Source organism: Theropithecus gelada, chromosome 17 (assembly GCF_003255815.1).
Source record: "Theropithecus gelada isolate Dixy chromosome 17, Tgel_1.0, whole genome shotgun sequence".
Classification (NCBI taxonomy): Eukaryota; Metazoa; Chordata; class Mammalia; order Primates; family Cercopithecidae; genus Theropithecus; species Theropithecus gelada.
Window position 1 is genome coordinate 19,025,260 of NC_037685.1, and position 14,750 is coordinate 19,040,009.

The 14,750-nt window shown below is 39.4% G+C and overlaps 1 long non-coding RNA gene across 1 annotated transcript; it reads left to right on the forward strand.

Annotated features, from left to right (window-relative positions):
* The first annotated feature begins 12,814 nt into the window (after positions 1 to 12,814).
* LOC112610606 lies at positions 12,815 to 14,300 on the forward strand. Its single transcript, XR_003116441.1, has 2 exons — positions 12,815 to 12,913; positions 13,944 to 14,300. It is a non-coding gene; the product is annotated as an uncharacterized LOC112610606 (long non-coding RNA).
* Positions 14,301 to 14,750: the final 450 nt, after the last annotated feature.

Here is a 14,750-nt window from a genome sequence, read left to right on the forward strand (position 1 = left end):
AGGAACCAGGGCTGCGCATGGCACTTGTAGGCCAGCGCGAGTTCTGGGTGGGCATGGGCTCAGCAGGTCCTACACTGGGAGCAGCCGGACAGCGCCACAGGCCCAGGGCAGTGAGGGGCTTAGTACCCAGGCCAGCAGTTGCAGAGGGTGCGCCAAGTTCCCCAGCAGTGCTGGCCGTTGGCGCTGTGCTTGAATTCTCACTGGGCCTCAGCTGCCTCCTGTGGGGCAGGGCTCGGGACCTGCAGCCCACTATCCCCGTGCCCGAGCTTCCCCACCCCGCCCCGTCCCCGCCGCCACCGTGGGCTCCTGTGCAGCCAGAACCTCCCCGACCAGTGCTGCCCCCTGCGCCGTGGTGCCCAGTCCCATCAACTGCCCAAGGGCTGAGTAGTGCCGGCGCGTGGCACCAGACTGGTGGGCAGCTCCGCCTGCAGCCCCAGTGCGGGATCCACTAGGTGAAGCCAGCTGGGCTCCTGAGGCTAGTGGGGACTTGGAGAACCTTTATGGCTAGCTAAGGGATTGTAAATATACCAATCAGCACCCTGTGTCTAGCTCAAGGTTTGTAAGTACACCAATCAGTACTCTGTATCTAGCTAACCTAGTGGGGACTTGGAGACTTATTTGTCTAGCACTCTGTCTAGCTAAAGGATTGTAAACACACCAATCAGTGCTCTGTGTCTAGCTCAGGGATTATAAATGCACCAATCAGCACTCTGTCAAAATGGACCAATCAGCTCTGTAAAACAGACCAATCAGCTCTTTGTAAAATGGACCAATTAGCAGGATGTGGGTGGGGCCAGATAAGGGAATAAAAGCAGGCTGCCTGAGCTAGCCAGCGGTAACCTGCTTGGGTCTCCTTCCGTGCCGTGGAAGGTTTGTTCCTTCACTCTTCACAATAAATCTTGGTGCTGCTCACTCTCTGGGTTCACATTGCCTTTATGAGCTGTAACACTGGCCACAAAGGTCTACAGCTTTGCTCCTGAAGCCAGCAAGACCACAAACCCACTGGGAGGAGAAGAATGAACAACTCCAGAGGCACCGCCTTTAAGAGCTGTACCACTCACAGGGAAGGTTTGCAGCTTCCTTCCTGAAGTCAGCAAAACCACGAACCTACCAGAAGAAAGAAACTGTGGACACATCTGAACATCTGAAGGAACAGACTCCAGACACACCATCTTTAAGAACTGTAACACCCACTGCAAGCGTCCGTGGCTTCATTCTTGAAGTCAGCGAGACCAAGAACCCACCAATTCTGGACACATTCGTTCCCAGGCTAAGTCTCAAGAGGCCATGTATAACTCTACAATGCGCTGGTAACTTTGCTTCTCCCATGAGAAGCAAACAAGCCTGCTGGAGGACGAGAAAACTAGGTAGTAGAGATGACTTATCCCAGCTAAGGCCATCTCTCAGTGACAAGACCCAACCCAACACTGACCAAAAATGCATAAGCAAGCCCAGCCCAAACCAGCAAACTTGACCCAAATCAGCAAACTTGACCTAAATCAGCAAAACTACCAGTTTCCATAAACTAATGAGCAAGAAACTAGTGATTGTTCCATGCCACTGAGACTTTACGGTTGCTTGTTACGCATCATTATTGTTGTAATAGCTAACTGATAGAAAAGATCACTCTGCTAGAGGGTAACAGAGATAGGACCTACATTCTGAACCTACGTTCTGCCTCCAGAGTCCATGCTCTTAACCACAGCATAAGTGCCATCCTTAGAACATCCATAATCTAGTAGAAAAAACAAAATCTAAGCAAGAAATAACATTGTGATAACTGAAATAATTCAAGTACAATTTGTCAGTACCTAGAGAAGAAAGTAGTTAATTTTGTTTGGATGCAAGAGAGCAAAGAAAATTATATAATCAAAAACAGTGTAATGGGGGAGTTTTCATCAGAGCTGTGTTTAGGTGGAACTAGCCAGGTGGACAGGAAGGAGAAGGACTTGTGTAGGCTATGTGAAAGAATCATTAAAAGCTTTTAATCTAGGAAATGCTATGATGATGTTCATGCTTGGAAAGACCAGTCTGGCAGCAATATGGTAAATGCATTTGGAGGTGACTGTGATTAAAAGGAAGCGGAGCCTTCATAATAATATATGGTTAATAATAATATAGATAGGTCATAATATAGTGTACTGAGGTCATAATATAGAATTCTGAAAATACTGAATAATGGTAATGGTGAAGATGGAGATGACAGAACATCAGTACTTTCTTGGGGGGAAGAGTGGAGACAAAGGGCTATTTGAGGAAGTGCTATTTGACTAGGTTCTTGAAGAATGGGTAGACTTCAGTAGTAGACTTGGAGATGATATTTTAGCCTGAAGAACTGGCACAGAAGATGCCATGAAGGTAAAGAATTATAGGTTATTCTCAAAATACATGTATTATAGGTAGATAAGTTCACGTGAAGCCTAGAATACGAGGTTGATTACCGAAGAGAAATAAGGAAGTGTATATAGGGTTATAAAGCCATGGACTATTAGATCTTTTTCAAATCAGCAAGTTGAGTTGAAGTTGTAATATGCAAGGTCTTGAAAATTAGGCTAAGGGGTTTAAATCAATTTAGTCATTCTTTGGAATCACTTTTAATTTGTGAATAGCTGTGAGCAAGCATTTTGTGAGCCATAGTTGATTTAATACTAGGTAGGTCTCTGGCATTTTGTAAGAGTCTGGGAGAGAGATTAAGGTGCTTCTGGCGGTGGGGAAGGTAAAATGTGGGTTTGAAACACGTTTATGGGTTCTTGGCACGGAAGAACTTATGGGAAATGATATATGATTCTACTGACAAAATGACTTTAGGATATTAAGCTTTATTCGTTGTCTTTAATAAAAATAATGCTGAGAACGAGGGACAGATGACTTAACTGAGTCTGGTTCTAGAAAACCTCTGAAATAGACATATGGAGCACTGAAACAGAACTGTATGTCTGGAGCTTTGGAGAAAGAGCAAGGATAGAGGATTAATTTGGTAGACATTCATATTGAGATATTATTTTGATGCTGCAGAAATAGATATTACAGCAGAAGGAAGGGAAGAAGGCAAGATACAGAGAAGATGACCATATAAATTTATCCTCCAAGGTGGGGCACTGTTGAGAGTGAAATGCATTACTATTAATAATTATGCCAGAACAACAAGCTACTTTAGGATAGTCCCAAGGCAACTGAGATATATTGACATATTAGAGAGAGAGGACAGACTGTGGAGGCTCTTTGAGGTTGGTAATTGACAAGGAGGAAACTCAGAAGGGCTAGGAGGAAAAGTACTAGAATAGGGAGGGGTTGGCTCCTTATTCTGAATCCACTCCGAGTAGAGAGACTGAGCAATCAGGAGGTGTCTGTTGAACTGGACTAAAGAGCCCAGGTGAAGGACTATGAGTCCTGAGGAAAGCAAATGTCACTGGAGCCATGGTTTATTTAAAAGCTTCCACTCACAAAATAGTATCTGCTTTTGAGGGGTTAAACCTGGCTATTCCTCAACTCTCTGCCATCTATATTTTTCTCATGTCAGAAAGAACTTCCTACTCTCTCCTTTGAAACATCTTTAGGCTCCTCCTCAGCATGTCCCAGGACAGTTTTATAGCTCTGTATGGAATGCAGATGGATGGCTGCCTGTTTCCATTTCATGCTTTGGATTTACAGGTGCAGGTTGTATAGCTTCTCAGCATTACTGAAATTGGAAAACGTTTCTAAAGCTTTCAGCATGTCAAGCCCTGTGATTTTGATTAAAATTGGATTTTACAGTCTGTTGTGTGGCTTGAATATTTTTTGTGCTGAGAAAATTATAAAAATAAAGCAACACACAACAAAACAACTGCTCTGTGTGAAATGTCTTCTGCGTTTTATTTGAAAATAAAGTTTGAATTGGGAAGGTGAAACTGCTTTGTTAAGTATAAACTGTCATGAAAATATTAGTTCCTATATGGTTATTTTTCTTATGATTTAGGAATATCATGGTATCCAGTGCGTCAGGAAGGAGCACTCTATCATTGGGGTGGTAGCTTTTAAACTAAGCTGCTTCTCAGGCAGGAGTTAGCTTGACCCTGGAGGGATCGCTTTATGGCTGAGGTGGTAAATCACTTTGATATAAGATGGTTCTGAAAGGCTCTAGGAAATTTTCTTTGAGGTTCCTGGGCAGTTCTATATCTTGCCACTTGCCCTAGTTGGGTAATGAATCCCACTTATTCAGATGAACAGTTCCGAGCAGGCAAAATCGTCATTTTCTACCTTTCCCTAGTATTTTTCTCACTATAAAATAAGTTCCACTGAACTCTTTCTGTTCACTTATATCCATTATTGATCTGTTCAACCAAATTTGCAAAATTGAAGGTTAAGCCCCTGGCACTGGCCAATGGCTTGTATATTTTAAAAAGTATACAGCAGTTTAAGATGTTCATAATGTATCATTCATTTGTTGGAGGGTGGATGTCTGCTCAATTTTCCAAGTAAAAAGTTACAAAAATTTTTCTTAAAAGATACAACACTCCCTCAGGTATCTACTAATAGAATTCCACAAAAATGCTCTCAGAGTAGATTGAAGTCAGTTACCATTATCCTGTTTGATTGTAAAATTATATAATCCCAGGTGTTTTGAATTGGATAAGGACTTTAAAGCTCATATAATCAAACGCTCACCTTTCAAGTGAGGAAGTAGAGGCTGAGAAACAATGGAACTAGCCTACACCCACACCCACACATCCTGGTGGCCAAGTGAGGCCCAGACCCCAATCACTGGCATCCCAGCTCCATGATTTCCCCACTGTGTGACTAGCATGACAGGTGTCTCCTGATCAGAAAACCAGAGCACTTCAGAGAGCAATTGTCTGACACTACGGGTGATATGTGAGCCAGCTGCATGGCATATGCTTTGTGTTCCTTAGAGAAAATTTCAGAAGCTCAACTGTTTATAGACATAGGGCACATTTTTGGATGCATAGGTCATTCGGAAATGGCAAAGATGCTCTTCAGGGTCACAGATCTGGCTTCAACACCTGCAATTTGTGCAGGTGACAAGTGGATCTTTGAAGAAAGGTTGAGACATTTATAGGAAAGGAAGAATGTAAATTGTTCACCATGCAAATATTTACCTGAATTGTCTTTCCTTAGTGAAGGAAGTATTTTAAGCAGGATCACTTGCTTCTATGGTGTGAACTCCCTTGTAGACTGATCAGTCTTGTCCTGCTTCCTTCAAAATACTGTGTAATGCCATGATTGAGATGACAACATGTTCAGTAAGTGCTGCTCAATTGTTACATATGTCTTGTTTCCAAACCTCAAATCAGGACACAGTTTGAGTAGCCTGACTGTGCTGAGTGTGCCTATGAAAAAGAATATTTGAAACTATGCTGTTCACAGAATTCTGCAGTGAATGATTACCTTGACTACACAGCTAAAGAGATGTTCATGGAAGAAAACTTGGATGGCTTTAGAAAGAATTTTGTGAAAAGACTTTTAAAAAATGATGCACTCCAATTCTGCCTCTAATCCTCAAAGATGACACCCATATAGGTATCCAGAAGTTACCTCTAACTATGAGTCTACAGTCCTCCTCTTAAGGAGTCATTTTAACCATGAAATTGCAAAAATTTTAAGTGTACAGTTTGTTTAAAATTCTGCAATTGATTGTAAGAACTAAAGACTCAAGTTCCAGTTGATTAAGAAATGACATTAGAAGTGTTTGTAATCTCTTTGTATAAAATAGATACATAAGCAAATATTTAGCTGTAAAATAATATCTGGATTGATTTTGCCTCTTTGGATCCCGCTGGGTAGAATAAAATATACTGTCATGATATAGAAGAAGGACATATATACAAATATATCGTTTTTTTCTTGGTGCTATGGCCATATGAACTTCAGGAAGGGAAGTTTTGATTCCTGAACACTAGCTGGAGTGCTGTTTTTGTGGCACCCTCCGTGAGACATCAAAATACAGTAGAGTTTTCTGGGATGAAATCTACAGAGCCAGATCATAAAGGCTGCTTCTGTAGGATGAATTTCTTACGGAAAATTCTTAAATATTTTGTGGAACTGAAGCAATGATACTCCATTGGAAGGGATTTGAGGATGACCAAAAGGTTGGGATTTAGGAGCAGCAATCATTTTTCTGAGGACTGCTCAGGCACATGGAAATGAACAAGGGCAGTTCAGGAATACTTTCTGGCTCCTATCTCTGTTTTTGACTGCAGTGCATTTCCAGAATCAAAGCCTTCCATCCCCATTCCTTCTATTTTAGAATCCCTGAATAGAGGATCATTAATAATTTCCTAGAGCAATTTAATATGATAGAATTAACTCCAAGAAGAGAAGGGAGGTAAGAAGAGGAGGGAGTCTGTAAGAGAAATCATGCTGCTCAAAGAAATAGTGTTGAGCTTTCCAAAAAAATCCATTGAAATGACAATGTGCTCTCTGAACTCAGTTAAAATAGTTTAGTGATTATAAGCAGATTATTTGGATTCTGTATTATTACCTATTTGTCCTTAGCCCGTTGTTCAACCACCTTACCTCAATTCCCTTATCTATAATCTGGGCAAAACAAGGTCTCCCTCACAGGACTATTATTAGGATCAAATGAGACAAAGTACTTATTTCAAAGCACATTTACAGGCTGGGAGCAGAGGCTTACACCTGTAATCTCAATACTTTGGGAGGCTGAGACAGGCAGATTGCTTGAGTCCAGGAGTTTGAGATCAGTCAGGAAAATATACTGAGACCTTGTCTCTACAAAAAGAAAATTTTAAAAATTCACCGGATGTGGTGAAGCACACCTGTAGTCCTAACTACTCAGGAGGCTGAAGTGGGAGGATGGCTTGAGCCCAGGAGGCAGAGTTGGCAGTAAGCTGACATTGCACCACTGCACTACAATCTGGGTGACAGAATGAGACCCTGTCTCAAAACAAAGCACACCTACATTAGCGCCTGGACTTGGTAAAAGTTCAATAACTAGTAGCTATATTATTGTTAGTATTATTACTACTAGTACTCTTACTACCACCACTATATAAGATTATCCAGTGCATGGCTATTTATGTAAACCATGGGAATTCTCAGTTATTCATTCAACAAATTTTTTTCAGAAACATTATGTGTCAGGCTAAGGACTAAAGAGACAAGATATTAAAGACACAGGCTGGGTGCAGTGGCTCATGCTTGTAATTCCAGCACTTTGGGAGGTCGAGGTGGGCGAATCACTTGAGCTCAGGAGTTTGAGACCAGCCTGAGCAACACAGTGAGACCCCAGTCTCCAAATAATAAAATTTTTAAAAAGATATACATATCTACACATATATAGAGGGACACTATAGTAACTGAATATGAAATATGTATAAATAAATATACATTTCCCATGTTTGGCTCAGAAGGACCTTTATTTTTGTTACATAGCAAAATGAGCTTTGGGTTTAGGGCATTACTGACACAAAAACACTGATAGGGCCATGGCCAGATGTCATATTTTTATAATTTAGTCCCATGACCCAATATTAAGAATTTAAATAAGCTTCAAATCAATAAGGTCATCATAAGCTAATGACAAGTATTTTGACTTTATGTGAGAGCCAAACCAGAGAGGATAAAAAGAGTGAACTCAACTTCATTTTGTTTTTGTTGCAGCTGGATTGCTATCGTTTAGGAACCATTTAACAGACAGACAATAGACACATGGCTTTATTTATAGCAGTCTGGAGGGAAGGAATGCAGTCAATTGCACATGTCTTCCGCAGTAGTTTTAACTACAGAATTATCTCTGTCAGGTGGAGGATGCATTAGGCAAACATAAGCTCATTCTGGAATGTAGGCAAATTGATCTCTAAATGGGTGTGCTGGTGAATTAGGCAGGGCAATGTCACCTGGAAAGTGACACTTTTACAAGTTGGAGAAATTCAGTGCAAGAAATTTTTCAAAAAACTTCCTGAAATAAGCATCAGAATTTTGTAATTGTTCTGCCAATTCACAGATTTTGAGTTAAAATTGTCCTAATGAATACCAATGATACTCCCACCATGTGTGGGTAATGCCTGGCCTGTTTCAATTGCACTGCTCTGATGGTATCACACTTATACCCTTCACTCTGAAATAAACATTCTCCAAAGCTCTCAAACAGATAGTGCTCAGAGTTTTCCCCTGGGTCCTCTTTTGAATTAAATCAATTAGGAGAAGGCCATATGTTCACCATATGTATGTCAGCTTGCCAGGGATTCTTAAAAAGAGACATTTAAAAAAAAATCACAAATCACTTAAAAACACACAAACTGAGAAAGAATTAATCAGCTAGTCAAATCTCTATATAAATCAAGAGTTGATTAAAATTAGACAAGATAATGTCTGTCCTGATTATTGTTATATTGTACTTCCATTTTTTTTCTCATTCTCATATGCAATTAATTTCTCAGGCAGTCTAGGGAATCAATCACTCTTTATCAAATTTTCTTTACCTGTTTATTCACCTGGAAAGAGTGAAATGATTGCCAGGCCATTGATAGTTAATCTTAACAAAATTCTTCAGGGTTCAGTAATCTACAGATTATATGCATTAATTGGTGAATATTTTTGGCTGTCCTTCATTAACTGGATTGTGAAACTGCTATGGCATGTTAGAGTTGGGATGTACAGAACAGGTCTCTTGGTCTGACTTCTTAATTGTACAGATGCTGTTATTTAATTTTGAGTCCCATAGAGTACCTCTCATGATGCTTGGCACATAGCAAAAATTCCATACATATTTTGAAAATGGAAACATTAAGAAAACTGAGGGTTAGAGAAGTGACATGAGCAAGGTTATCTAACTAGAGAACAGATCTTCTGACTCCTAAACATTTTGCTTCTACACTACAAACACTAACGAATATTCTCTTCCGTGGGTTACCATACCCTACTGTATTGTCACCCATGCTAAGTACAATGTTTTCACCAGGGCATTTCTCATAACTGTCCAATCCCATCTCTCTCACTTTTCTTACATGTATTTGTGTTCTAGTCCATATGTTACCAGAATTTACCCTCATGTCTCCTTTTTTTCTACTTTTGCTTGAGCTCTTCCCTTCACATTGTTCATTTTTTCCACTCATCTCTACTTTTTAAAATCTTCTGGGCCTCTTAATGTGATTGGGGATGAATTCGGTAGAGGGTAGAGAGCTGGGACTTCATCTGGTTTAAAAGTAGTTGATTATAAACAGCAAATACCCTAGGTGATTTCCAGAAGGGTGGCAGAAGGATGTCCTTGAGTATATGCAGTGAGATGCATTTATAGCTCTGATTACAAGGCATTGAGGGACTAAGAATGTGGACAAAGATTCTTGAGTTAGTCTGGTTGGACTCAACCCTGAAAAAAGGTAAAGCTATGCAGAAATTATTTTTAAGGCATCACTCTTCTTCCTTTCTCCCTTTCCTTTGTTCATCCCCCAGATGCCGTCAAAGTTGTTCAGAATTCCAGTGCTATCCCTATGTTGGTTGACTTCACAAAGGTCAAAATAATATAAGTTCCTTCTTGCTTCTTGGTTTTGTCCTATACCAAAAACAATAACAACAAATTCCTATGTAGTGCTTCCCATGAGTCAGCAACTGTTTTAGAAAATATACATGTGTGTATGTATGTATATGTGTGTCTTTATATATGTGTGTGTATATATGTCTACATATATATTTACATATATACATGTGTAAATATATATCTACATATATGTAGACATACATGTATATATACACATATGTGTGTATATATACATGTATTTATATATGTGTGTGTATATATAAATATATATATATAAAATATATGTATTTTCCCCTTTAGTCCTCATAATCAATTTTGAGGTACATTATTATTCTCTTACAGATGAGGAAACTGAAACATGAAGAGGTTAGACAACTTGGCTAGATTACCCAGCTAGTAAATGGCAGAGCCAGGATTTGAATACAGTCAGTCTGGCTTTTTCGTGTGCACTTTTAATGGAGACATATACCCCTGATGTATATCCTCTTTTCCTCTAGGACCTGCTCACTGGGGTATGGTAAATGGGGTATAGTTAATTCTACTTCTACCTATCTATTCTGGCTGGAATTTCTCTTTGGCTTTTGAAGAAGTAAGCTTTTTTCCTTTATATCTTTTCAAGATTGAATATAGTTCCTTTTATGCTAAATTTAGTTTTCAAATAATTCAACTCATTTAAATCACATTAAAAAGTGTTTTTACTTACTTTCCACTTTCAGTCTTATAAATTATTCAGTTAGTTGTCCATGACTTGACTTTAAATTTCCCATTTTTGTTCTCCACCTTCAAATCTCTTGGTTTAGTAGGAGTTCCTGCAGCTCTGCACAGCTATATCTTTGGGCAGCACTCACCATGAAATGCAGTTGAAGCTATTTTGCTCTTCTCCAGGCAGACCGCTATCTTCCTTTTCAATATCTTCTTTCAGATATCCATGATGACTGCTTTCATCTAAAAGTCCACTGATTGAGGGTTTTTTTTTTTATATAAATAACATCCTCCAAATACCTGAGATCTATTATTTACATGTTGAATGAGATGTTTTAGCTCCTAAGTTATGTACACAGGTACAGAAGAGGCTTGGAGGAGAAGTATGTAAATGAATTTATTTTTCTACTGACATTGCGGCAAAACGATACAGAGACAACTATGTCCTATATATTTTTATTTTGGCAAAGATCCTTGAATTGAGGTTGGGCAAAACATTGTTACCATAAAAATGATGGAAATGCTTATAGTAAACTAGAATGAAGACAATGAAGGTAATCATAGGCAAGGGAAACATGATAGTTCAGGTGAAAAACAAGGAATAGCTGTATAAGACAAATTTACAGTAAGAAATGCTGAAACATTTTGGGAAGAAGAATCATGTATTTTATGGAGAGAAGTACTTATATTTGAAGAAGACATCGATTCAAAAAAAAAATAATGAATGGATTGGAAGTATTTCATTGTATTTTATCTCATTATAACAGGAAGTAAACAGACAAAATGAAATTAACACTTGGGACTCAATGCCCTGGTGGGTTTCTTGGAACCTTGCAAAAGGAAGGGCCATATGGTAAGGAGTGCCTCTGTGACAACATAGGCTCAGCTGAAATTTCAAGGATTATAAATCTTCTTGTTTCATCTTATAATTTGATGACCAGCTGGCATTGGGAAGTATAACATTGCACAATTAAGTGCTTATGGGTTTAAAAAAAAAAAAAACTTCCTCAGTAGCATCCGGATTTGGCCCCCGAAAAACAGAATGTGGCACTACTCCAGGATAATCATTAATCTGCCTCAGTAGGGCATCTTCCCACATGGGGGCCCATCCATAATGGTCTGTTGTAGTGATCTGTCACACCATATGGGGAAAGATGAAACAAGAGACTGAGCAGCAGAGGGACACACAACATAACTTGGAATCCTGGCAAAAAATGGAAAAGAAGGAAGGAAGCATTGCGTATCATCTGTCCACATAGCTGAGCAGAGGTCAAGTAGTTAATTACATGCCCATTGCTAGGTCGCAGAGTGTCATACAGACATAGAGGGGAAAGAGAACCAGCAGGGAGGGTAAATCAGTGTTTCTGGAGAGGTACCAAATTAAATATCAGGGAGCAGTTGAATGGGAGAGAGCGAAGCTCCTGGAAGCCACTGCTATGCTATGTACACAATGCCTGCTCATGTAGCAGAGGGATTACAGACAAGGCCTACAGGGATAGGAGATAAAGTCATGAGTGTGTCTAACCGTTCTTTATTATGGTAGCTGATGAACCCTATGCCCTTTTACAGTTCAGTTTTCACCCATCCCTTGTCCTACCCTATGCTGCAGCCACACCAAACTACTTATAATAATTCACATTTGTCTACTTTTTAGAGCTCAGGCCTGTCTGGAAGGGGAAGAGATGAATAGTTAAATGGGTAGTTGGGTGGGTCAGAAGAATGCATGCATGCGTGAATGAATAAATGCTTGCATGCAGCAACACTTCCCATAGCAAGTCAGCTACTTAGCACAAATGCTAGTGGCAGTTAGAATGTTCATCTCCTGGAAACAGAGTTGGTAGGATGCTAAAGCAAGCAGGTGAGGTGGGGTAGTAGACATAGTAAAGAGAAAAAAAGCATGATCCTTTGGGGAAAAGTGTGTGATTTTCTTATTTAAATCAGAACTTTCCCCATATAATCTACTTCTCCATGGTGCTTCAATTATTTAATATATGGTTTTCCATTAGCTCTGAACATTTTAAAACAGCAAACACAGGTACATTTTTAATGCAACATGTAGGAGTCATAGACTAACAGGTGTTGGGAAACGCAGTCTGGGAAATGATTGCAATCAAATGGGGTAGACGGTATTACAGCACATACTCCCTCAACCTTCTCCAGGTGAAACTGAACTAATGTGAGCTCAGCTGCAGCAGTGACAAAACGGTTTGGTGACTGGGGGGAAGGAGAAAGGGTAAACAACCTGTCTTTAACCTTTCAGGAGATGTAGCTCACTCAGCAGGCAGGATCTCAGGGCTATGGGACAGCAACTGCGCTGTGTAAGCACAGCCAACAGGAAGTGAACGCAAACACATTCTCCTCAACAGAAACACACACAGACTTCACCTATGGCCGAACTTCTGCCCTTGGGTGACCAACACCATTAGGACATGGGTCAAAAGGTTGCAGTATGACAGAAAATGCAGCCTTATTGAATGAAAAAGAAAATGAAAAATTCTTTTGTTTGCTTTACTCTGTGGTTTGCATAGCTAGTGTGATGTCATAATGGAGTTGAGTGGGAAAAAGAAGTCCCTGCTCTATCACAGTCTGAGAAAGGCCATCGGAAATTGTTAGGCGTGAAAGAAAAAATCGTATGGAAGACCTACACAAAATAAAAGCAAGTCTCACTGCTTTTCAAGGGAAGCATAGAAGTGATTAGTCTCTGATGATAATAAGGTATGAGAGCAGTGTCAGAAAATTTATCTTCCCATTATGCAGAGGATGGAGGAAATACAGATGCAGAGACACAGCTTGCTGACACACTCCCCTCCCTTCCTCTCCAAGGCGCCCTCATCACAGTAGGCCAGAAAAAAAGATTTTATGCTTAAAGCTGTATGATCTGGGAGCACATTTTTTATGTGTGTGTGTGTGTGTATATATATATACACACACACACATATGTATATAAATGTATATACACACATATATACACAATATTTAAACATGTATATACGTGATACATGTGTGTATTTCCAAATACATATATACAAATCATGTACAAAAAGGCCTGTAAACATGAAGCTTACCTGGCAGATTGAATAACCTCACAAAGTGTAAGAACTGGGGATCTCCTGGTGTGTTTGGCTATTTCCATCCGTTCAAAATTTAAGCAACTCTGCAAGTTCTGGATGATTCTATTGCAGAATGTGTCTTCAGGGTAAAAAATTTTGATCATTTATGTGGGTAAAAAATCCTGATCATTCGAATGAGAACAGCCTGTGTTCAAATTCAATCATTCTGTTGGTAAAGATTACATTTAAACAAAAAAAGAGGGGGGAGGGATAGCATTAGGAGATATACCTAATGTAAATGACGAGTTAATAGGTGCAAGCACACCAACATGGCACATGTATACATATGTAACAAACCTGCACGTGGCACATGTACCCTAGAACTTAAAGTATAATTAAAAAATAATTAAAATAAAACAGAAAAAAAAGGAGACTACATTGCATTTCTGAGGTTGTGGAATTCCAAAATGTCTGATTTTATTCTAGAACCTCTATTACTATGTGCCTTCTGATAGGTTGGACTTTAGCTACATATTTTTTCTTCTTACTATCTGAACAAATACTGAACTATTGATTTTCAAAATGAATTTATATTGGAGATAATTGAGCAAGTTTTTGGAAACACATACTACTATTATTTTTTAATGCAGTTTTCAGTAACCTGAATTAGAGCATTCATGATTTTTGTTTCCTAGGGGTACCCTTGTGTAACACAGCACAAGCTCTCAGAAGTGAGACTTTAGCTCCTTACAAATGCTGAGCAGACATGAACACCCTCCTGGGAGATTGATGAGTCCTATTAACCTTGTTGCATAGATGGAAACTCAGAAACAAAGTGACTCTGAGGATTAAGAGGAAGTCAATGTCAGCACCAGGATTAGAATTCACACTTGCCTGGTTTCTCAGCCCATGACCAGCTCCCCCATGGATTCCTTCTTTGTCTTCTTCCCCAAGTGAGGGGACAGGGTGTTTCCAAACTTTAAAAGAATCCTGTTATCCTCAGGCCTCTGCCTTGTAGGAAGGTCCTTTCTTTTAATAAATTACAGAGCTGAGAAGTGACTTTGAGGTGATTTATTCTAATCTCCCTATTTTATAAGTGGGAACAAGGTCATAAAAATGCTAGAAACAATAAGAATGCCCAGTTTGCAGAAATATAATTGAGAGGCAAGTGGGTGTGGTGAAAAGTGCTGGATAGAATAGGCTTTAGGGGCCTGGATTTGAAGCCTGACTTTGAATCACTGAACCTCAGTTTGTTGTCTGTAAAACGTAGAAAGCAATATTGCCTTTAGTGTTTTACGAAAATTAAATATGTGAAGTTCATAGATGTTGTAGGCACTTCTTCAGGTTTTTTGGCCATCCATGTTTTCATTTTCTTTCCTATTGTACTTCTAAAATTTCTCTCTGTGAGAAAAACAATACTCAGATGTTCTCACTTTAGGGTTTAATCCCAGGTCAGTGGGATTTTTTGAGACTTTAGTTTTGGAACTTCGTTGAACCCAGTG